This window comes from Crocuta crocuta, unplaced genomic scaffold (assembly GCF_008692635.1).
Source record: "Crocuta crocuta isolate KB4526 unplaced genomic scaffold, BGI_CrCroc_1.0 scaffold90, whole genome shotgun sequence".
Lineage (NCBI taxonomy): Eukaryota > Metazoa > Chordata > Mammalia > Carnivora > Hyaenidae > Crocuta > Crocuta crocuta.
In genome coordinates this window covers 4,603,157-4,627,988 of record NW_027527449.1, presented here as the reverse complement: position 1 = coordinate 4,627,988, position 24,832 = coordinate 4,603,157, and the positions used below count along the sequence as shown (strand labels likewise).

Here is a 24,832-nt window from a genome sequence, read left to right as displayed (position 1 = left end):
AAAATGAAATTGANCCCCCCCCCCGGCCGGGCCGCTCGCGCCCTCCCTCCGCCTCCACCTCCGGGTTGCACAAGCTCGAAACAAACACTGGGGAGGAAGGGCGGAGGGAGGAGGGCGGAGGGGGGAGGCGAGGGAGGGAGGGAGCCAGGCAGGGAGGAGGGCGGGGGGTGGGGGGATTTCCAGCCTCGGCTCTTCGCAGTTTCCTCTCCTTGTTTTGCTTTCGATCTGGACTGTTCTCAGGCAAGCCGGGGAGTAACTTTTAGTTTTGCTCCTGCGATTATTCAACTGACGGGCTTTCGTTTCCATTTCACACACCCTAGCAACCCTTAAACCTTGCGGAATTGTATTGGTAGTGTGAAAAAGCACACTGAGAGGTAACATTTTTTTCAAATAATAGTTGTGGCTGTGCGTTGTGTGTTTTTCTCGAGGGCATGTTTTGAGGACTGGAGGGGATGTGTGTGTGCGCGTGTCCTGATGGTTTGACACAGTGTTTTGCAGACGGAGAATGCTGGGGTTCATAAATATTAATGCCGATGTTTGGAGGAACAGTCGGAGCTCTTATGGATCATCTGATTTTAGGGGAAGCAGGTTCTGCTGCTGTTGCTGCTGCTACTGGGGCTGCTGAGGCTGCAAGGAGGCGGAGGAGGAGGGAGAGAGGGAGGAGGAGGAGGAGGAGGTTGGTGGAGGTTTAATTTCACTTTTGGATTTGCAGATGCGGAGAGGTGGCTCCATGGACACAGACCTGCTCTGTGTGATTCTGCGCCTCAGGTGTTGTGTGTGTGGGTGCAGGTCCGCCGGAGTCGGGCCTCCTTTTAAAACAACATTATCGTGTGCATGTGTGTGCGTGTGCGTGTTTACAGACGCCGTGGCCACCGGATCCGAAGGCGGGGAGCGGGTCCTTCTCGGGGTCCGGCGGCGGCGCCTCTCTCCCGGCAGCTCCTGCGTAAAGANTCCCCTCGCCAGGACGCGCCGGCATCTGTCTTTGGCCCCAGGTCTCGGTACGTTTGCCGCCCTGCCCCCTTGCCCTGTGAGAGGGGGAGCCGGGGAGGAGGCTGGCAGCCCGAAGCGGGCGCACAGACGGTGTCCCGGGCACCAGGTGAGGCGCCCGGGTCCGTGGTTGGAGGCACACGCCTCGGTCACCAGCTGGCAGTCGACGTTGCCACATATTTGCGGCGTGGCTTGCACTCGTTTTCAGCCCCACGGTAGAGTGTTTGCAACTTGGGGACATTTTTACCCGCTCCGTTCCTCCGCAGCCCCTCCCTCCAGTGCGGGCGGTGGGTTGTGCTCCCTCGTCCTTGGTCACCGGTGAAGAACAGGGCAGTCCTTCTACATGAGGAAAAGTGCTGGCATTTGCCTTCCGCCACTGGCCTCCCTGTTGCTGTGACTCGGTCGGCTTTTGATGAATGGCTAGGGAGGGTGGAGGACAGTTACGTTTCCTGTTGTGGATTTTCAGGAATCACCGAGACTGCTGTCAAGCCTGCAGTCGTTTATTAGCTTTCAGACCGATTGCAAATAGCATTGGAACTTAGGAGCCTGCACCTTTTTTGGTGCTTTTCGGGGCAGGTGCAGACAGGGGTCTGGTGACAGACTGAGTTCCAAAGGTGGATCGGCTTGATGGTAGACAGACGCGCGCTGCCTTATCAGGACCTGGAGGGTGATCCCTGTTTCACGTCGGCATGCACACAGATTCGGGAGTCTCTCCTTTTCTCAACGCCCATCCTTCCTTTTTTGGACGGGAGAGGGATGGAAATAGAAACCTAAAAAGTGTTCGGAAAAACTTGCCTTTGCTAAGGAGACCTCGGAGATGGACCATTTAGAAATTAAACTGGCGTTTCTAAGGGGTAATCTTGGAACATCGATTGATGGATGTGGCAAAGTCCGGAATGTCGCTGTAATTAGTGAACGATTATAATTTATAACCCAGCCTGTTGTGTAAGAAGTTAGATTTTGGCCTCTTAGATTTAGGAGTCCTGTTCCGTGATGGTTTGTAATTGCTTCTTAATATTAAACATTTATATATTTCATCCTCCCCGAGTTGTCTTTTTTCTTTTGATCTTCAAAAGTTCAAGATAATTTTGCCTATTTCAGACCCGCCCGTAAAAATGTCATCGTAATCAAAAGTAAGAGTTTGCAGTTAAATTGGGAGCAAATTATGGCAAAGAGATGGTTGTGCTAAGCACAGCTCTATGAATGTGGTCCCGCTCTTACTCTGCTTTCTGAAGTACTTTATTAGGCAAATATTCAATATACTAACGCCAGTTGAGGATGTTAAATTTACAACTGGTAGTGGACCATTTGAGACTTTGGATTTTAACTTTAGATGTGCATCCGTTGTTGTTTCATGGTACTTTTGTACGGACGTCGTACTTTCACTCCTAGGATTATCGAATATAAACTCTGTTGTTTCTAGAGCATTTGCACACAATTTCCTTTTGATAGAGAACAGAACTCTAAATGGGGTATCTGGGACACGGTTCCGTTTTGTGCTTTCTACCAAAAAGGGCTCAGAGCAGATAAAGGACTTTATTTATTCATTTAATAAATATTCGGGAGACATTCACTCTGCATCAGACACAGCACTAGGCTCTGTGAGTTCAACTAGGAACAGGCACACAACTTCCTTACCTTCTAGAGAAATTGCCTTGCAGTTGGTGAGCTGATAATACACAACGACAAGGTAAATAACAGTGATTACCTGTTGGGGTTAGTTCTGTGGAAGGTGATAGTAATACTTAACTGCATATCTGATAGGGTTGCTTTGGGGAACAGATGAGGTACTGTGTGTGAAAGAAGGTTGCATAAGTTACAGCAATCTACAAGTGTGTGAGGCCTTAACTTTCAGAATTCTGTTATTATTATTAATGTGGAAAAGCCAGGAAATCAAGACTGTGGATTAAACGCTGACTTCCCCTACAGAATCTTCAGCACAAAGGGATTTACTTCTCCTGCGAGTATATGGATAATGGCAAGGAGTTAAACACAGAATAGCTATTTTATGTAAAGCCTGAAAGAATTTAACAGTGAAAGAGAATGTCAGTGAATTTTTTCCTGTCTGACGAGAAGTTAGATGGTATCCATGGAGACCAAATGATATGGAAATAACAGTGATTGGACTGATGTATTTTCTCTCTCTCCCCAACCTTTCCCCCCCCCCCCCCCACCACATATATCATAAATCTTCTCAGGCTCAGTGTGCTTTAGTCTGAATTTTCTTCACCATTGCTTCAGACTCTTGACTTCATTATTTTTATTACAGGTATGCCCTTAGCTGATTTTATTATTTTGTCATAATATCTTTAATGGGAATTGGGTAACTTTCATTTATTGAATGCTTACTGTGTGCCCAACACTATGTATGTAGAAATAAATAAAATAGACAGATAGTATATATTTATAAACTATGTAAAAGTATATAAAGCAGGGGCACCTGGGTGGCTTAGTTGGTTAAGTGTCCAAGGTCATGCTACCACAGTTTGTGGGTTTGAGTCCTGCATCAGGCTCTGTGCTGACAGCTCAGAGCCTGGAGCCTGCTTTATATTATGTGTCTCCCTCTCTCTCTCTCTCTGGCCCTCCCCCCCTCAAAAATAAATATTAAACATTTTTTATGTATATAAAGTAATACATAAGAATAATGTAACTACTATGAAGTGTCAAGTATACTATATACTATACAGCATAGTAATATGTATTATTATAATAAAATCAGTTCTTCTTTTTGTCTTTATGGGATACCATGTTCTTCTCACCTGAGATAGGACGTCAGGGCTTTCTGCCCCTGTGTGCCCTACTTTGTCCTGAGTATGATCAATATTTGGTGAACAGTCTCTGCCCAAGACAGGGTTGAGGGATGGCCCCCAAGGGAGTGGCTGGTGGGAATGAAAGTGAGGAAGTTTGAATAAAAATTGATTTTTCAACAAAGATTGATAAATTATAGGTTCCAGACTTAAACCTGAAGCCAATATTTTATATAAAATACCTAGGGAAATACCCAAGCAGGAAGTCCCGCCCTTAGGCACCGGGTGCCAAGCTCTATATGCTCTGTAATTTCATAATATAATGAATAAAATAATACAGTTTTCGTTGTAGAGGACTCTGCCAAGCCCCTTGGGCTGCACCTTCAAACGTCCTTTCTGAATGATTTTCCCCCCTCTGTCTCTGAAATAAATTGTGTTTACTTAGGAAGACTTGAATTCCCATTTTTATTATTCAAAATTGCAGAAGACTTCTGGTCAGAACTCCTGATTGACTTGGGAGAAATAGCATCAAGTCTGGTTGATCTGATTCTGGCCTGAAGTAGAGAGACTTGACGTTTTAGACCCCAGGCAGCCTTTTTAAGATCAACTCCTGGCTCCTAATCTTTGTGAGTTCTGAAACTAGCCCAGAACCTCTGTTAATATCAATACCTTTCAGTGCTGCTGGGGATCCGAGGATCCAGGATATGACCCATTGGAGCAACCCTGAGGCCGTTATTGGGTTGAATGAACACAAACATTGTATGCTCATATCATTAATTTATTACTTATTGACAACCAGCTATGCTCAAGGCTCTCTGGGTAGTGGAAGATGCATGAACTGAAGTGTCTGGAGGCCTGAACTTGACTTTGGGCCTTTTTATTAACTTCCAATAAGTGATCTCCCAATCACTTCTGCTTTCTGGACCTTAGTTTTCACATCTGTAAAATGGGGCTGCATAGTTCTATTTTCTTTGGGGTGAGGGGCTTAGGTATGTATCAACATCGCCTGGGGGAGCAGGCTTTTAGAAGCCACGGGGAATTTTTGGAGTTAAGACTATCTGAAATGCGTTTTTGTCTTTGATTCTTTCACCCAAAGAACCCCCATCCCTGCCCTCGTACAAGCTTTGATATCCACCAGGGTCTCTTAGATCCCTGTCCCGCAGATGTGTGGGCCCTAGCAGGGGTGGAGAAGCACTGAATCACGGATCTCTCTTCCCAGGGCCAAATCTTTTATTTTTTCATTGACTCAGAGGCCGCGCTGTGTAGAAAGCAAGCACAGGGAACCTGTTTTCCACATTTTAGACTGGGCTTTCAATCGGGAGTTCGTGGTCACTCTCAGCTGGCTCTGCTCTTGTTGACCTTGCTTGTCATACGAGACTGATAATGGGCTTCTGACTCCTTTGAATGTTCCATTCTGAAGAGGCAGGCAGGACTTGGTTTGATGGCTGTGTCTCTGTCTAGGAAGGGCGTGAAGAATTAATAGGTTTGTTTTTTTGTTTGTTTCTGGAGTATTCAGCTTTGATAAACAAGAGAAAACTGGAGTCAAGCAAAAATGGCTCTTCTGCCTTCTGCCCTCTGCGTGCTTCATTGTCCCCATTTTTATGACAAACACGCTTGTGCAGTTCTTTCTGAGGAGGGATTCTGAGCATGTTTATCTCGAGGGCAAGGCTGATGTAGTTCAACAAAATGCCTTCGTTTGGGATTTTTTGTGATAAAGTTCTCTCCAGTTTTCTTAATCCAGTATTTTTTGAGAGTTAACTGCTTGCTCTATATTCTTTGTAAATAATTTCTCTTCAGGCATACTTAGCAATCTGTTGCTACACTCGCCCACTCAGTGCGATAGAAGGAAAGATGAGCTTCCAATTTAATTTGTTCTTGTTGAGCTAATAAATGTCAGGTTTGTGCGGGATCTAAAGAAACATCGTATAGCTAGAATACAGGGTCCTGGCCCTATAATCTTAGAATCCTGCTGACTTTTCCATTTCATGAAGTTGACATTTTTGAATGAGAAGGGACTGCATACAAATTTCTTTTTTTCAAGTAATATCTAACGTGTTATTTTTGAAGAGAGCTTATTTTTTGGTTCTCCTTACCCTAGAATTAGTGAACAGGGTGAGGAAGATTAACACTGGTGAGAACAGTGTCCTAACACCTGGGCAGGGTGTCAGTGGGTACACGGATGGGTGGGATGGGAGTGAGAGGGAGGTGGAAGGTGACAGTTTGGGGGGGATGAGGTGATGAAAAAGAATACGTGTAGAGTGGAATAGTGCCTCCTGAATTCTTGTGTGGGCGAGAGAGCGAGAGAAGGCGGAATCAGGCAGGTGGATTTTCTGTCTCACTACAGATACCACTGAAGGACTTTCGGGGTAGCAGGGAGCACGTTGGTAGTTAATGGATAGTGACTCAAGGGCAAGTTGAAATACTGGAGGACCCACCACATCTGACCTTGGAATGAAGGGTTTTTATCCTGGGAAGGGAAAGTCTGATGGGAAAACCACTGGGGCACCAGCCAACTTTAGGCAAGTGCATCGGAGGTTGTGGACAGTTATCTCTTGGGCTTGGTTGAAGCCACCTTAGAGGTGGTAGTGCAGGAGCCAGAGTGGATGGAGGAATGGATGCCCCCACTCGAGACCTCAGACTCCATCGAAAATTGCCTTTGGAGGCAACCACAGGCTCTGAGAGAAAGATGCATGGCGATAAAATTTTTTAGAAGTATCAAAACAGCTCTCTGAGACCCATGCTGGTCTTCCTTGCTGCTGTTTTATTCTTGTCAGGTAGTAGGAGGTGACCAGGGATCAGGAGATCAGAATGGGCTACTTTGGCGTTTCCCCGAAGAGTAACTGGCACAAGTTAAGACTGAACCATGCGTGCGGAAGCCGGGTCCGGCTGGTCACTGATTTGGAAACTAAGCACTCTGCATTGCAGTTGAGATTGGACATTGCGAGGAACTTTCTGGAATTCTATTTGGTGTTACATGCTTGAAGCTGTAAAGATGTTAAGCTCTCTGTTCCAGTAATTCCACTTCTACGAACCTAGTCATGTGAAGTAACCAGAAACAGGACAAAGATTTATGTACAAGGATGTTTATTGAATTAGCTTTTGTCATAGTGAGAATTTGGAAACAACCTAAATACCCAACAATGGGAATACATTTAAGTGAATTATAGCACATCCAGACAATGAGTACAGATAGCTTGTGAAATTCATGTTTTTGCACTTAATGATGGAAAAGTGCTTATGATGAATGTTGAGTCGAGAAAAAGAGATACTTAATGGTGACTGTAATTCCATTTTAAAAATGTATGTGTGTATTTGTATACACACATCTAGTTTTTAAAGAAAAAAACTAGAAGAAAACATTTGAATGGTGGGATTGAGGCTGTTTGCTCCCCGCCCCCCAAAACACTTGTATTTTGCAAATTAATATAACAGCACCATTGGCTTCTATAACGAGGAAAATATTCTCAAGACAACTCTGTAGTCCCCTCTGACCTCACCTCTGATAAATGTAAGATCAGGATATTGCTGAGGGGGGTATTACATGTGGACTTGGCTGTTCTTGAACTCTTTCTGCCTTGACGGATGGAGCCAGGCTCTAGAATCCGGGCTTTCCCGGCCAGGGCTAAGAGATGCCTTGTCTGGATTTGCCTCTTGCTACTTGAAGTCACTGAGAGTGACAGCTCCTCGGTGAGGGTGGGACACGCTGATTTGTCGAAAACTGTGGGGGCTCAGAGATGTTACCTCACTTCACAGATACGTCCTTTGTGTGTGTGAATACTGCAGAAGCAAGACACTGGGGTAAAGGAATTCTTTATCGATCTCCATGGCCGGGTCAACAGCCAGAAGGATGTTGCAGCGATAGTCACCCATACCTAGAGCCTCAGGTGATGCTGGGGAGACAGGCTACACTGGGTGTGGGCTACACTCTACAGTCGGTGCCTGAGCGACTACCCCTCTCCTCAGCTAAGGGAGAAACAGAGATTGGGGGGGGTGGGGAACCCAACCACCTTTGCTCCTTTGAGAGGGAATGGAAAGGATCCAGGGTTCTAACCCTAACCTTTTGGAACATAGGGTTTTTTTCTACAGTGTTCTTAAGATCTGACTTTCATTCCTTTTGAAATGTCCTGGCACCCTGGGAACTTAACATGGGGACCTAGTCCAGGCTGTAACCAGTTGGCCCTCTTGAGCAGATAAGAGTTAAATTATCCTATTGGATCAGAGCAATTAATTTAGACAAATGGCTACAGATACAATGTTCATGGCATGTAAAAATTAAAATGTTTCTCGGGGAAGTGGATGCAAACATTCCCTATCTTGGAGCACGCTTTTATGTTAAGAGATGAATCACTGGGTTCTACTCCTGAAGCCGAGACTACACTGTATGTTAACTAAGTTGAAAACAAAAACATCTCCTATCTTTATATCATATACATTCTCTGTCTTTATGTTGCATACATTCCTGTGTCATGGGTGGCTGAAGTGGCTCACAGAAGCACCGAGGAATCCAGGGAAGTTTTATTTCCTCACACAACAACCTTCATTGGAGAATGACTTTTAGTCGGACTTAGAGTGTGCCTGAGGACTTTTCACAATTGCAGAAGCCCAAATCCCTTCTTTGTGTCTGAGAAAAAATTTAGTTTTGATCCCTTTGTAGATAACTGGAGATATTTTTGGATTGTTGCGAATTTTGAATTGTTACGGGAGGAACCATTCCCGCTTCAGAGGCAGAATACCGAAGCACAGCTTGAAAGAAAGACGAGTGTTGATTAAGACACCAATGTCCAGTACAAATAAAACATGAGCCACATGCATAATTTTTCATTTTCTGGTACCACGTTAGGAAAGTAAAAAGAAAGCAGTAAAATTAACTTTCATAATATTTTATTGAGCTTAGGATGGCCAAAATGTTATCATTTCAACATGTGATTCATATGAAATTATTAATGAGGTCGTTTAAGTTGTTTTTTTCCCCCCATACTGAATCTTCAAGGTCCAGTGTGTCTTTTACAAACCTGTGTGGCACATTTGAGTTCAGCCTGGCCACGTTTCAAGAGTGCAGTGGCCACGTGTGGCTGCTGTGTTAGGTGGTACAGGATTAGGATATGAAGCAAGATGTGAAGAGAAGTACGGGGAAAAGTTGTAATCGAGGACTAAACCTCGCAGGACTGAGGAAGAGCAGATTTGAGTGGTCATTGGGCGATTTGGTCATTTGGTGATAACTGTTTGAACCTCCCTGCCTCCCCGCACAAACCCCACCTGAGCTCTTCAGCCGAAGGTAATAAAATGCTCCGAATTTCTTTAGAGGTGACCTACTGTTTGTGCTATTCGATGGCGATCAGTCACAAACACCTTGAATCTTTTCTAGCCTCTGGAACTGTTAAGAAAATAGTTGATTCCTTGGGTTTTTCCATTTATAGCACCTACATGGCAAGTTATTTGTGAGCTTGGGATCGTGTTATATTTCTTTGCATTCCACACCAGTACTTGATACGCAGTAAGAACTAGATAAATATTTGTTGGTTTGATTTTCAGCCCTGAAGCAAAGGTTAGCTCAGAAGGCTGAATTCCAGTTCGGAATGGATGACCCAGATCTATCTACTTTGTGTTAAAAACCAAATGGCGTCTGTATTGAGCACATAAGCATTGAGATTTGTCACTTTGCATTAGGATTTGTCAGTTTGTATTAGGTGTTCAACATTTTGAGGGTGAAAACTTGTTTTTTCTCCCTCCTTCGTACCCAGGACTTGACAGAAATCTTACCAGTCCCTTCTTTTTAAAAAATGTTTATTTATTTGAAGAGAGCGCATGCACACTAGCAGGGGAGGGGCAAAGAGAGGGAGAGAGAATCCCAAGCAGCCTCCAAGCTCTTAGTATGGAGCCAGACACGGGGCTCAATTCCATGAACCATGAGATCATGACCTGAGTTGAAGTCAGGAGTCAGTCGCTTAACCTACTGAGCCACCCAGGCGCCCTGTCCCTTTCTTTGACATTGAAGTTCCAATGAGCACACTAACAGCTTCCTGTACATATACATAAGCTGTGTTCACTGATAAACTGGAGATGAGCATTTGGGAGCTGCTACTTTCTTGGTGGGTTAGTCATTGACAATAACTGTATTATTAACAAACACTTAGCCATAACGTACATGCAGTGAAATTCTTTTAAAGTCAAGTTACAATAGTTTACAGTTGCCTTCATTTATTCCCTTTGACTGTAATTGTTGGTTTGAAGCAACAGACTTCTCCAAGAGCCAAGGCAATTTATTTTTACTGAAGCCTACCTAAGAACTGCTTAGGTAGCTTTTCTCCGCGAGATTAAATACGACCTTCACTGAATCGTGTTAGCAGGGCCAGCAGCTAGAAAAATAAAGACTAAACCAAACCTTCAGCAAAGAAATTCCCAGCTGCTCAGTGGGTCCGAGCTTTTCTGATTGGTTTCTGCCAATGAAAACACTGTAGATTAGTTTTAAGTGAATTCTAGTAGGTTTGGGGATTTGCAACTGACAGAAGAACAGGAAAGTATAATCTCACTTTAAAATAGTAATCCTGAAGGTAAATCTTTATGGACTCTTTTTTGGGGAATGTTGGGATTTTGTTCGTATGGGAAAACTTAACTCAATGTGCACTGTTTAGCTGACCTTGAAAAGTTAAGGTCCTCGGGGTAGAATGGAGACAGAGAAGTCAGACATGGGGCCACTGCCCCCAAAGGACTTGTGGGGGTGTCCAGGGCGCTCCCAGGGACCAGCACCGACAGCATTGCCTTCCTTTCTTCCCTCCATTGGGGGATAAACGTAGAAATGGGGCTCCTGCAAAGGAGGCGCCAGGAGGGAATGTAGATGAACTGCTCTTTCCACTTTTGGGTGTGGGTTGTTCATAATTGGTCATGCTGGTGATTCGAGAAGTCTGGATGGATTTAAAATAGTATAGGAGAGGATTTGCCTCTCTTACAGGTGCTTTTCTTTTTTTTTTTTTAATGTTTTTATTTATTTCTAGGAGAGATTGAGAGAGAGAGAGTGTGAGCAGGGGAGGGTAAGAGAGAGAGGGAGTCAGACTGAAACAGGCTCCAGGCTCTGAGCTGGCAATCAGCACAGAGCCCAACGCAGGGCTCGAACCCACGAACTGTGAGATCATGACCTGAGCCGCAGTCGGACGCTTAACTGACTAAGCCACCCAGGCGCCCCTTACAGGTGCTTTTCGTACATTAGGTTTGGTTTTTTTTTTTTTTTTTAATTTCTTTAAAGTCAGGTTGCAGTTTGGGTTGAGATGAGCCATTATTCCACAGGAGCAAAGGACTATTTTGATCATTGAGTGATGTATTTCACGGGTTAGTAAACTCAGTGCTAACTCTGTGGAGAGGGAGGTGCTAAAAGGTAAAAAAGTCATGAGCTTGGGTTTGAGGTAGGTAGGCAGAGGCTATAGCCATGAGGATAGAGCTGTAAGGATAGAACTAATTTTAAAGCCAGATGAAAGAGAACCAGGCAGTCAGGCGACTAAGACCCCAGTTCTGGAAGGTGCTCTTGGACATGTGTCTTGGAACTTCCAGAGTCTTCCCTGGGCCACATGGTGTCATCTCAGATTGTAGGCGAAGCAACAGTGCTAATGTGACAAAATTTTGGCCGGGGGTACTCATTTTATTTTCTAAAAGACAGATTCTTCGATCCCAGGCATGGAACAACATATTGCTCTGTCGTTACTGTTGTTTTTCTACAATTCTTTCCACATTTCGTTTGGCGTGTAGAATTCGACTGTTGTCTGGTGTCTTTTGTCATTCAGGAAAGCCATGTGGGTAAGCCCTGATAGCTATCTCTGACACCTACTTCCCTTTCCCTCGAGATAGACACTGTAGCCCACAGTGCTGCCCATAAATTTTACTTCTCCACTCTCTCCCCGGAGGTTGGTGCTGGGAGAATCTAGCCCTTTCTTTGCACGTCCAGGAGAGGCTTTGTCCTCACTTGGTTTGAGGCATCCTCATCATGAAGGGGAAGTTGGCCCCTCCTTAAATTGGAAAATCCTCCTTTTTGCCTCTGTTTCTCTTTCTCTCTTATTCTTCGGGTGTGTGCGTGTGTGTGTGAGTATGTGTGTGCACGCGGGTACAGAAACGCACGCACGTGCGCATTTGGCCAGTGAATACTTCAAGCTGCCTGGAATCAAAGAATAACTGTCATCCATGGCAAGACTGAGGAAACAGTGGGGCAAGCGGTGAATTCATAAGTGCCTGTCTTCTTCTTTTTATTGTGGTAAAAGTTACATTACATAACATTTACCTTTAACAAACATCTGTTAAGTACATAATCCAAAGGCTTTAAGTTACAGTGCTGGGCATCACCACCGTCCACCCCAGAACTTACTAATATCTCAAACAGACACTCTGTACTTACTTTTTTAAAATTTGTTTTAATGTTCACTTAATTGTGAGAGAGACAGAGCACAAGCAGGGGAGGGGCAGAGAGAGAGACACAGAATCCGAAGCAGGCTCCAGGCTCTGAGCTGTCAGCACACAGCCCGATGCGGGGCTCGAACCCATGAACCATGAGATCATGACCTGAGCTGAAGTCAGACGCTTAACTGACTGAGCCACCCAGGCGCCCTGAAACTCTGTACTTAATTAAACGAGAACCCCGCTGCTCTCGGTCTCCCCGGCAACAACCGTCATACTTTCTATGAATTTGATCACTCTAGCTACCTCATGTGTGTGGAATCCTACAATATTTGTCCCTCTGTGACTGGTTTTTTGTCACTTAGCAGAATGCTGTCCAGGTTCATCCATGTTGTACCGTGTGCCAGAACTTCATTCCTTTTTAAGACTGAGTAGTATTTCCCATAGTTTGTTTTTCCACCCGTCTGTTGATAGTGGCCTGGATTATTATTATTACCAGTTGGCTGCTGTGAGCAGCGCTGCTGTGGTCCCTCCTGTGAAAGTATCAGGCTGGGTTCCTGCTTTCTACTCTTTCAGTGCAGTGGCTCATCTGGTAAGTCCAGGTTTCAAAATTCTGAGAAACCACGAAGCTTGTCCACAGTGGCTATTTCATTTTACATCCTTCTAGCAATGCACGGAGGTTCCAGTTTCTCCACATCCTGGCCAACATTTGTTACTTTCTGTTTCTCTTTCCTTTTTTCTTTTTCTTTTTTTCAATAGTAGCCCTCCTGATGGATGTGAAGCAGTATCTCTTTGGGCTTTTGACTTGCATTTCCCTGCTAGGTGATGTTGAGCATCTTTTCATGTACTTGGTCATTTGTATATTTCCTTTGGAGAAATGTCTGTTTAAATTCTTTGCCCAATTTGAAATCAGTTATTTGGGTTTTTTGTTGCTGAGTTGTAGGATTATGTCATTCTTTTTGTGGGTTCCCAAATGACATGCTAAATGGTCTTCAAAACTGATAATGCTTGCTCCCTCTTCATAGTATGAGTAACATGTGACACAAATACATTTTAAAAATTTTGTGAGGATGGGGCACCTGGGTGGCTCAGTCGGTTAAGGGTTAAGCGTCTGACTTCAGCTCAGGTCATGATCTCTTGGCTTGTGAGTTTGAGCCCTGAGTTGGGCTCTGTGCTGACAGCTCGGAGCCTGGAGCCTGCTTCGGATTGTGTGTCTCCTTCTCTCTCCCTTCCCCTGGGTGCTCTCTGTCTCTCTCTCTCTCTCAAAAATAAATCAACCTTAAAAGAAAATGTAAAGAAAAATTTGCAATGTTTGTAAAAGCAAAATTGTTGATAAAGCACTTATTGAGAAATTAAATTACGTTGCATGAAGTAAATCAGGGTGGATTGGTAAATAGGGAATCAGATAAAAGTACTTAATCTTCTTAGAGAATACTAGAATTGGAAGTTCCCTCAGAGATTATAGTCTGCTCCTTAAGTTTTTTAGCTGGAGAAATCAAGTGATCTGCCCAGGATCTGGTGGCCAGATGAAGTACTTGTATGTTTGTGGAACTCGGTGTAAAGAATTAACTTTTTTTGTGTCATATTTTTGAAGTCTAAAATTTCTGGTTAGAGGAAGTGCACTAATGCCTGAATATGGTAATGAATTAACTGTAGTGGCTGCTCACAGGGTGTTCATGAAAAAGATCCTCGGGTTCATCACCTATGTGGTATGAGGAAAAAAGTGAGTAAATAAATGCAGCCTGTCATGATCTCGCAGTTTATGAGTTCGTGCCCCACATCGGGCTCTATGTGCACAGCCCGGAGCCTGCTTGGGATCCTCTGCCTCCCTCTCTCTCTGCCCTCCCCCACTTGCCCTCTATTTCTCCCTCAAAATAAATAAACATTAAAATAAAAAGTGAGTAAAAGCAGCCTTAGAATAACATTTGGGGCATGAGACTTTAAATATAAAACATCCAATAATGGTTTAATACTACTACTTGTGAGGATGAAAACAAATTTATTGCTGTAATAACAGATCTGTAAAGTAAAATGAACGCATTTGTGTATTTATTGTGAATTACTGACAAAATGAGGAACCATTTATTTGTTCTTGTGGGAGCTACGGTAGATGAGGAAATTCAGTGAACTCTCACAGCTGTACAGTAGCAAATGTATTGTTGGGTTGCTTTTATGTTGTGCTCAAATTTTTCATTTCACCTGGTCCTTTTGCAGAGTTGGTCTTTATTAAATCATACAGTCTGGCAGGATAACATATGGATTATAACTAAAGGTGAGTTGTAAAATAATTGGGAAGAAAATACATAATGTTTCTGACACAAGGCAGAGGGGGGAAATTTATATTCCCTTCTGGTGTGGGACCCAGGTTTTACAAAAAGAGCCCTCAAAATTAGCCTCAAGCACTATGAAAGCAAATATGATCATGATGAAATTAAGGTGAAGAGTCCTTTCTGCAAGTACGTATTTTAAATGAAACTCTCAGGAAATTTGATTCCTTCAACAGACTTTTTTTTTTTTAATGTTTTATTTATTTCTGAGAGAGAGAGAGAGAGAGACAGCGTGAGAGAGAGAGAGAGAGAGAGACAGCGTGAGCAGGGGAGGGTCAGACAGAGAGGGAGACACAGAATCCGAAACAAGCTCCAGGCTCTGAGCTGGCAGTCAGCACAGAGCCCGACGCGGGGCTCGAACCCACGGACCGTGAGATCATGACCTGAACCAAAGTCGGACACTTAACCGACTGAGCCACCCAGGCGCCTCCAACAGACATTTCTGAACCGGGCGTGTGTGAAGTCCTGTGCCGAGGAGATGTAAAATTGACAATTTCATGTTCTCAAAGCGCCGATCATTTACTTAGAGGGACAGGCACATAGACCATCTGTAGTAACAAAAAGAATGAAATGTGTGCTTAATAAAAGCCCAGCAAGCCCAAGGAGCTGTGTCCTAGACCAGCGAAATGGGGTGTGTTTCACTCCGTACTTCCCACCTGCCAGAAGAAGGATGGCCGTAGTCAACTGAGGGCCGAAGGGTGAGCGGGGCGTCTTTGGTTGAAAGCACAGTAAGAGTCAAGGTAAGATGGGTTGAAAGGCCCTTCCGCTGTTGGTGCGTGGGGAGTGGTCTGGTCGGGCGGGAGCGGATGGCTCCCAGGAGTGACAGGGACAGTCTGGGTGGCCACAGCTGCCTCAGGTTCTGTGCTCCTGTGTTTTCCAGGAGAGGAAGGCTTTGTTTGGCGGATAGAGCAGGTGTGCTGGGGGGTGCAAGGAAATTGGAACATTTCCCCCTTACATTTTAGAAAATGGTAGGTAATGGCTGTGGGCCGGGTGTGGCAGAGCTGCGAGCCTGTCGCTTTGGAGAGGAGATGTAAGGGGGCGTTCACTGGCCATTCCTACACAGATGGGTCTTGCTGAAAGGGCCGCATTGTGTTTCTGATGATAACCAGGCCTGCCTTTGAGGTGCTTTGATGCGTTTCTAAGAGGAAGTAAGGCACAGGTATGAAGATATTTTTTGTGCTCTCTTTTGTTTGTTTTGTTTTGGTTTATAAAGAGAGAGAAGTGATTATGCACAGGTGTACCGTACACGGTTGCCCTTCATGTGGATGAGAGACCCAAGCTGGAGAACCGAGAGAACGGATGGCGAGGTGCACCCGAACCTGCGTTAGCACCATAGAAGGTTTTGGAACGGGCGTTCTGTTGGCTCACAGTGCGGTGGGGAGCTCACTCTCCCCTGGGTAGTGAGACTGGCTTTTGGGGTAGGAGGCTCCCCCCACCCGCCATCCAGCCGTGAGGTATGCTTGTTCTCGTTCTCCGAGTTATGCCCATGGAAGGCCATGGAGGGGCGGGTGCATGGATTGTTAGGGTCAAGCCTGAATCACACACACTCGGGAAACCCAGAGGAAACTGGTGGTCTTGGCTGCACCGCGCTGAGGCTCCTTCCCGTCTGCACTCCCTCCGCACGGCTGAAGTCAAAATGGCGCCACCATCGGGTGTGGGGGCCACGCATCCACTTGGTTGACTGGCTGCACTGATAGCATGATGGGTATTTGCTAGGCTCTCTGTTTCATTGTAGGCGTAAAGTTTGAAAATCTTATTCAAAGGCCCTAGATTTTTCTGGCTTACGTTACATATATCACATTCTGCATCTATTATTAATGATTGCCTTCTCATTCTGATGATAAATTTTGGAGTGCTGTCATGGGTTCCTCAGGGCTCAGCAAAATGACTTGCATACACACAGTACTCAATAAATGTTGGTTGAATTACATTGTAATGATTGACCTAGTTCTCCGTTTGTTATTTCCTGGCCAGACATGGCCCGCCTGTCATACCTTAGGGCTAGCAGGGCTCAGGTCCTGTGTTGCCTAGTAAGGAACAGGACGGGCCAGCAGGGGGAAAGCTCATCAGTCATGTTCACATGTGTGCAGGGGTGTATCAGGGGGTTCCCCCTCATCAGTCGACAGGGACCCTTGTTAAGGTGCATGAACAAACGGGCCTCTATCAATTAGCCAGCCTTGCACAAGCTTTCCAGCTGTTTCTCTCTGACTTCCGCCCTCACCCTGTGGCACAGCCTCTCCCTGTTACCGGTTCTTCCTGCCACGTACACTTCCTTCCTCTTGCCTTTGCTGTTATTCTTCCTTTGTCTGCATGTGTTCTTCCTTCCTTTTCACCTGAGGATCTCTTCTCTCTCCAAGCCCAGTTCAGATGCCCCCTCTTCTTGGAAGTCTTCCAGAGTTAGTGCTCCTGGGCTTTTCCACAATATAGTAAAATGCCCCCAAAATGCCTTCCAAAAACACTCACCTGTATAAAAGTCGGTCACATTCTTGTGAGGCTAATGAGACGGTGCTGGGGGTGAGGGAGTCTGTTGCAGAGAGCGAACCAGGCACCAGTGGTGTTGAACGCTGCTGTTCAGTTGTCCCGGGATGTAATGTATCCTGAAGTGCTCCATCGAAAGTTCTGGCGTCATCAGTTTGTTTCCCTAGAGTCACCTTCAGGGTAAGGTGCTTCCTTTTGGAATTGGTTGCTTATGTGCCTGGGTCCATCACTGCTGTGTTAAGTCTGAGGATGGAGATCATGTCCTCGTCACTTTTGTATCGCCCTCCTCCCCCACCCCCTCCCGGCCTCAAACCTGGTCATTGCACTTGGCACATAGGGCTTTTTATTGGCTCAATAAGATTTTTTAAAATGTTTATTTACTTGACAGCGAGAGCGAGACAGCAGGGAGGGTCAGAGAGAGAGGGAGACAGAGAATCCCAGGAAGGCTCCACATTGTCAGCACAGAGCCCGATGCAGGGCTTGAACCCCTGAACCGTGAGATAATGACCTGAGCTGAATCCAAGAGTCAGCTTAACCGACTGAGCCACCTAGGTGCCCCTAAATGTTTATTTTTGAAAGAGAGAGAGTGAAGGGGGGAGGGACAGAGAGAGAGAGGGAGACAAGGGGATCCAAAGTGGGCTTTACACTGACAGCAGAGAGCCCGATGTGGGGCTTGAACTCGTGATCTGAGCTGAAGGTGGACGCTTAACCGAATGAGTCACCCCAGGCGCCCAGTAAGATTTTTTGAATGAAAAGCTGAGTAAATGTATTTCAAAAGTTTGTTAACACACTAAGCTTGATTCATCTGGAAAACGTCATGAAAGTAGTAAAATTATTCTTTTTTTATGTCACGTGCTTTCTGCAATCAGTTTTTCCCCTACTTGCTTACCACTTATTCATAGTAAGTTTCTTCCATCACATCATATAGTTCATATTATCTGCTTTTTCCTCCCCCGCCCCTGCCAACCATGGGCTCTCCGGGAGGGATTTACCCACTTTCTTATCACTCGTTTGCAACCCTCTTGGGAGCCTCCCTGTTGTAATCTGAAATTGGCCAGAGGGCAGAGAGAGAGGAGGAAGGAAGCAGGCCACCGCAGGTTGGTAGGTGGCAGTTTTAATAAGCAAAGGGCACTCCGTAGGAGGCTTGTCTTGGCCGCGGCAAGATGATTGGATGCCTGCACCCGCCCGCCACACCTTAGAAGTTTATATAGAGGCCTTAACTGGGTTCGGTCCGTGCAGGTGTTCTCAACATCACATCACTATCTCAAGGGTGTGTCCCTGGAGGAGTTTCCGGGAGCAGGGAAGGCAAGCAGAACCCACATTCCAAGGACGGGGGAGGGGGTGAGGAGCCTCCTATTGGTGAGGTCCAGCTCACAGGTCAGCTGCCGGTTCCGCCTTTCCATGACCTTCCCCAACAGTGATCAATCAATAATTACTAATGACGACTTATCTTTATTTGCAAGGCACTGTGCTTGATGCTTGTGAAGGCTTCAAGATGAGTAAGATGAGATTTCTGCTCACAAGGACTTTAGAGAGATGTGCCTGTTTTCAATTCATGAAGCAGTGAGCTTTGGGAGGAATCTATGAAGTCTAAAAGGTAGGACAGGCTGAGTTATGGCCCAGATTTTATGCAGGCGGCCTTGCCTAGCTGCTGAAGGTTTTTGCGCGAGGGGATACAGTGGTTCAGAAGATTAATCTGGCCACTACTGTGCACGGCGGAGACCATGCTAGTGTTCCAGAAGATGGACCCTGGGTCGTCTACTGCTCCCTTGTGAGAGAATCTATCTTCGTCCACTCTGCTATCAGATGGAGGCCCGGCTCTGTATTTGAAATTTTGTGGGAGGAAGTCTCAGAGGAGACCAGGCAGTCATCCCGTCTCCCTCCGTAGCCAGCTCTTGCTCAGAGATGTTTCGAAGTTGCTGTTACGACCTCTATTTATAGATGAGGAACTTGAGATCTGGAGAAGTTAACAGGTTGTGAGTGGTGAGGTTCGAATGCAGGTGTGCTGGCCACCAAGCCTGAGCTTTCGAGCACGTCCTGCTGCGGCAAGGACGGGGAAGGAGACCTTGTGGCCCTCGAAGGGGTTGGCAGGAGGAGGGAATGGTGACCACACCGTGGGCGCCAGATCCAGCTTCTAGGTACCATCCGGAACTCGTCCTGAGGCAGTACGGATGGTTTAAAAATATTCAAAGACCGTTCTGCAGCTTGTGGGGAGAGATTTGTTCTTGGTTCAGAGGTATTTCTGCACTTAGACCTGGCAGCGGTTTTCGCTCTTTGCTACTTGGAATCCATTGGCGATCAGGATACCTTATCAATGGAATCCAACTCATGAATGCTTTCGTGCTGAGGTTGGTTGTGTGTTGGACCTCGTCCTGACGAACATAAAGAGCTGAATTGAATGGCTCTATAATAATGATAATGATAGCAGATAATAATAATAATGTTCATAAGAGACCTTCATTGAGAGCTTACTGGCCCAGGGGACATCTAAACGAGATCTTCAGAGGAAAAATGGCAGGAGGAAAGAGGCTGTCCAGGCACAGCCTGTGGATGTAGACTGAGGGAGGGAATCATTTATTCTCAGCCAGGGGGAAAGATAGACAGTGCCCTTCAAAGTCAACTGTTTTCGGAGCAAATCATTTCCAGGCAACTGTTTTTTGGGAAGGCGTTGGTTTTCAGCAGTCTGCCAGTCATGGATTTGAAATCAGATGGCAGCAAACAGTTTCGTCATTTTATGCAGATAGGGTTTCTTAGAAGGTTCTGGAAGGCTGGTGCTTTTCAAACCCAAGCACTGAAAGCATTGCCCTCTCTTCTTTCCTCTGCCCCTTTCCCTTTGTCTTTTCTGTCTGCACAGTGTGTCAGTGTACACTCATTGTTGGTCTGCAGTAAAGAGGACTTGAGTGTGGTATCAACAGGTCAGGGAGGGGCACCTGGGTGGCTGTCGGGTTAAGCATGCGACTCTTGATTTTGGCTCAGGTCATGATTCCAGGGTTGTGGATTTGAGCCCCGGGTCAGGCTCTGCGCTGGCAACACAGAGCCTGCTTGGGATTCTCTCTCCCCCTTCTCTCTGCCCTTCCCCTCCCTCAAGATAAATAAATAAACTTAAAAAAAAAGTGATTCAGGGACTTCAGGTGCTGCCTGACTCCCTGCTATTCTCCTCCCCACCCCCAAGCTAGTGTGTGTGGTCCGTTTACCCACTTTGTTGGCCACACTGCGTCCCATTTACCCACTTTATTGTCCACACTTCTCTCACATGCACTGTCTTATTAAACGTCTTTCCTACTTTCCTGGTGTCCTTGAGGACTAAGGTGTCTTTTCCGGGCTGACCTAAATGGGTGGCTTCACAGGCCACCAACCTGTTCGTGGAAAGAGAGACAGTCTTAGCGAACTTTTCACTCAAGTCCCTAAAGGAGATGCCGTGCCTTTCCGAGGGCTTTACTTCTCCTGTTCTGCAAAGGCGGTGCTCAGAGGACATGCTGATTAAAGGCAAATTAGGGTCGCTTGTTTTCCTGTTTTCCATATGGAAAGAAGGTTTGAACATGCAGAATGAGCCTGAGTCCATATGCTTTGAAATGTGTCCACGATTCTTGCTTTGCTGAATTGCAGAATCTGATGCCGTCTGTACGCAGGGGTCTGGGCGGAAGCGCCGGCGTCTGGGTCACAGTGTGATTTCTGCCCTTTTAGGTCCTTAGCACCTTCTCTGAATTCTTCCGAAAAAGACTCAAAAAAATTGATGGATTTTAAAATGCTCTTAGATTTTCATAATTTAGATGTTATCTGGGAAATAATTTCTCTGTGAAACTGCATACAGCTTTCTTNACTTCAGGTGCTGCCTGACTCCCTGCTATTCTCCTCCCCACCCCCAAGCTAGTGTGTGTGGTCCGTTTACCCACTTTGTTGGCCACACTGCGTCCCATTTACCCACTTTATTGTCCACACTTCTCTCACATGCACTGTCTTATTAAACGTCTTTCCTACTTTCCTGGTGTCCTTGAGGACTAAGGTGTCTTTTCCGGGCTGACCTAAATGGGTGGCTTCACAGGCCACCAACCTGTTCGTGGAAAGAGAGACAGTCTTAGCGAACTTTTCACTCAAGTCCCTAAAGGAGATGCCGTGCCTTTCCGAGGGCTTTACTTCTCCTGTTCTGCAAAGGCGGTGCTCAGAGGACATGCTGATTAAAGGCAAATTAGGGTCGCTTGTTTTCCTGTTTTCCATATGGAAAGAAGGTTTGAACATGCAGAATGAGCCTGAGTCCATATGCTTTGAAATGTGTCCACGATTCTTGCTTTGCTGAATTGCAGAATCTGATGCCGTCTGTACGCAGGGGTCTGGGCGGAAGCGCCGGCGTCTGGGTCACAGTGTGATTTCTGCCCTTTTAGGTCCTTAGCACCTTCTCTGAATTCTTCCGAAAAAGACTGAAAAAAATTGATGGATTTTAAAATGCTCTTAGATTTTCATAATTTAGATGTTATCTGGGAAATAATTTCTCTGTGAAACTGCATACAGCTTTCTTTCTTTCTTTTTTTTTACAAGAAAGAATAGAATCTTTGTATTTGCAACAGATTTCATAATTATTAATAGTTTTTTTTTTTTAAGACTACACGTCTCACACATGATTGTTCAAAGTGCTTCGGAAACATTTCTAGAAGTGACATGGCTAGGTCAAAGGATGCCATTTAAAATTTTTGATAACCTATAGCCAAGCTGCTATCTGGAAATTGTGTACCTTTTTATACCATGACCCATGTGAGCTATAAAGAGCTCTTCTAGATGTTTTACGTATTTGCTCACCTAATCCTTGCAAAGGAGAGAACAGATAGGGTCAGCTACCTGTTTAAGGTCACGCAGCTATTAAGTGATTGAGCTAGAATTTGGAACCCAGCATCTTAGCCAGACTCCACATTGCACACTGTTGCCTTTTGTGCTCTGTTACTTCCACAGCAGCCGCTGTGAGAAAATTAACAACACGATGCTGCAATGAGCCCTGGGTATGGATATAATCTCTTTAACCATCATTCTTAATGCATCAGAAAGGATAGGTGGGTGCAGAATGATTTCCCTGAACTGAAACCTTTGGTGTGTACATTCTTTTTATTTTCTTAAGTTTATTTATTTATTTTGAGAAAGAGCAAGTTGGGTAGGGAGCAGAGAGAGAAGGGAGACGGGGAATCCCAAGCAGGCTCCGCACTGTCAGCAGTGTGGAGCCTGATGTGAGGCTCGAACTCACAAACTATGAGATCATGACCTGAGCCAAAAGCAAGAGTGGGATGTGAGCTACCCAGGCGCCTCATGGTCTGCACATTCTTACTGAAACTGTGTAATTCAGCGGTCACGTTCCTCAGTTCTCCCTCATTCCACAGGCTGCAGGCTAATAAAGGCGGGAGGCGGGATGAAACCTCCTACCCTCAAAATCTCCTCGTCTTCTTGCCTCCTCGTCATCACGAGGTTACCAACATCACCCGTCGGGCAGGGTCAGATGCAGGTGCAAAGGTTTTACAAAGTTCGGTTTAAGGACTCCAGGTTTTATTTATTTATTATTTATTTATTTTCATTTTGCGTGTTATTGAAGTTTCTTTTCTTTTCTTTCTTCTTTTTTTTTTTTTTTACCAATTGTTTATTNTTTTCAGCTGTGCAGCCCCAGGGTCATACAGGGTCAGACTTCCTTATTTAGAAAAAGCCCCAGACAGCTCACTTATCTTCTTGTTCTATCCTTGCTTGTGGGTGATTTGTATTCTTCATTGTACCTCCCTCAGAGCAGAGACCAAACGAAACAGAAAGTGTTGGGAAATGCGACAACTCTGGCTGTGTGTTTTCTTTCTGATCTGCAGCCCCCAGGGTGACTTTACCGCTCGTGTTCCCGAAATATTCCTGACTTGGGGCGGCAGCCGTCAGACCAGCACGGTATCCGAGTAAAGCTTGGGAAACACACCAGCTTCCGAGCATTTACGTTTGAGGACCTGAAGGGCACATGTGGATGAGCACTGTCCGCTCCAGGCTGAAGCCTGTTTGTGGACACTGGGTCCTCATGATACTGGAGCTGTGATGGGGAGTCAGCGCGGGCCGGGGCTAAGCCACAGCTTCCTCTTCCTCAAATGGTAGCAATTAGAGAGCCTAACTCAGAGGGTTACTGTGAGGGTTAATGAGATCATGTCTACAAAGCATAGACTTAAATAGCAGGTGCAGCGTGGGTGCAGTATAGATGGTATCCACCCCTACCACCGTCATGATCTCCTGAAAAATCAGGAGAGCATTTGTGTTTTTTTTGGAGGCCAAAGAAATGCCTCCCAAAATGCATATATTTAGACATAATTCAAGTCAGTAAATGTAAATGCTGATCTAGGTGCTTTGGCCCTTACGGGAGGAAGGTCTCTGGGAGGTCTTCACCTTGACCGTTGTTAGCCTTAGTGTGTTTTCTTTCTTCACATGTGCCCACGGCTCTGCGAACTGAATTTCTGCCCAGGTTCCACAGACCCTAAACAATCCAGCGTGTATTGTACTTCTCACATCGCAACGATATCCGTGCTCTTCCGTTTGAAATGGTTTTATGTGATTAAAAAAATGGTGCAGGTAAACTTCCCAGACGGTTCTTTGAGTCAGTGTGCATTTGTGCCACGGTAGGTACTTACTCTCTGTGTTTCCCAAGATGGTGGCCACAAGGGGGTTCTGTAAATGGGAGAGCGGTTCGTGTGCCCATCTCGCTCATACCACACAAACAAAAATAAAATAACCTTGTTCTAGCTTGGCACTCCTAAAATTATTTTTGGTAATACATTTAAGTTTGGAAATGAAATGTTATAGAGACGGAACGATGTCATCACAAATGGCATTGTAAAGGAACTCTAGGGAGGATACGTGAAAGAACTTTTTAAAAATGTTTATTTATTTATATTGAGAGAGAGGGAGAGAGAGAGCAAGTGTGGGACAGACAGAGAAAGGGGGCGTAGAGACTCTGATGCAGGCTCCACTGTCAGCACAGAGCCCAACACGGGACTCGAACTCTAGAACCCTGAGATCATGATCTGAGCTGAAGTCAGATGCTCAACCAACTGAGCCACCTAGGCGCTCCGGGACAGAAATTTGAATCCTTATTTAATGCTTTTCTTACTTTATAAATAAATATTTTATACGTTAGATTGGAAAAGTAAAAACATATCCATACTGCTAGGTAAATCTAGCATAGAGGCAATAATAATTTTTAAATGGTTACTTAAGATTTCAAATTTTATAAAAACATTCTACTCTCATGCCAAAGAAAAACTTCAGGACTAAAATGTGTTGTTATTCACTAACTTAATAATGTGTGCCAGATTAATTTATAATGTAAGTACAGTTTAAGGAAGACGATGCTGATTCCCTCGTGTAACATGGGAACACTAACATTCCAAGGATAGAAATAGCTTGAAATTAATTACGGAGCCCACATCTCTTGTTTGCAATCCCCAAACCCCCTGAAAACGGGACGTTTTTGTCGTGACTCATTTGGCAGTGTGGTCTGCCCTGAACTGGCCTAGAGCTTTCAGGAATCCCAATCCGTGTGAGTGTTCACGCTTTCCTGCACAACTGTTACTGTGTGGATTAAAGGGTTCTCTAGATACTTCTGGGGGTGTTCTTGTTCCATACGGTATATGCACCATATTATATTTCTAATATCCCCACACTGCTGAGTTCTGAAACCTACCTGGCCTAAGGACTTTGAATAAATGAGCAGGTGTCTTCTATAACCAGAACAGCCCCCCATCCTGGTTTTTCTAGGGACAGTTCCTCTTTACACCTGTTTAGAGGCAAGGTATAACTATGTATAAGGCCCCATTCACACATCGAAGTGTTCCATTTTGGGGGCACCTGGGTAGCTCAGTTGGTGAAGCATCCAACTCTTGGTTTTGGTTCAGGTCATGATCTCATGGTTCGTGAGTTCAA

General features: G+C 45.3%; 1 protein-coding gene across 3 annotated transcripts in view; it reads left to right on the top strand.

Moving 5' to 3' along the window:
- The first annotated feature begins 214 nt into the window (after positions 1-214).
- The window catches only part of IRF2 (interferon regulatory factor 2), an 85,636-nt gene continuing 61,018 nt past the window's right edge, over positions 215-24,832 (top strand). The window contains exon 1 of one of the 3 annotated variants that reach the window (XM_077761991.1): positions 215-374. The gene's annotated coding sequence lies outside the window, so the exon portion shown is untranslated. Of the gene's footprint in view, positions 375-727; positions 769-949; positions 999-24,832 lie in introns of those variants that run through there. The other 2 variants (XM_077762009.1, XM_077761999.1) reach the window with 2 other exon arrangements.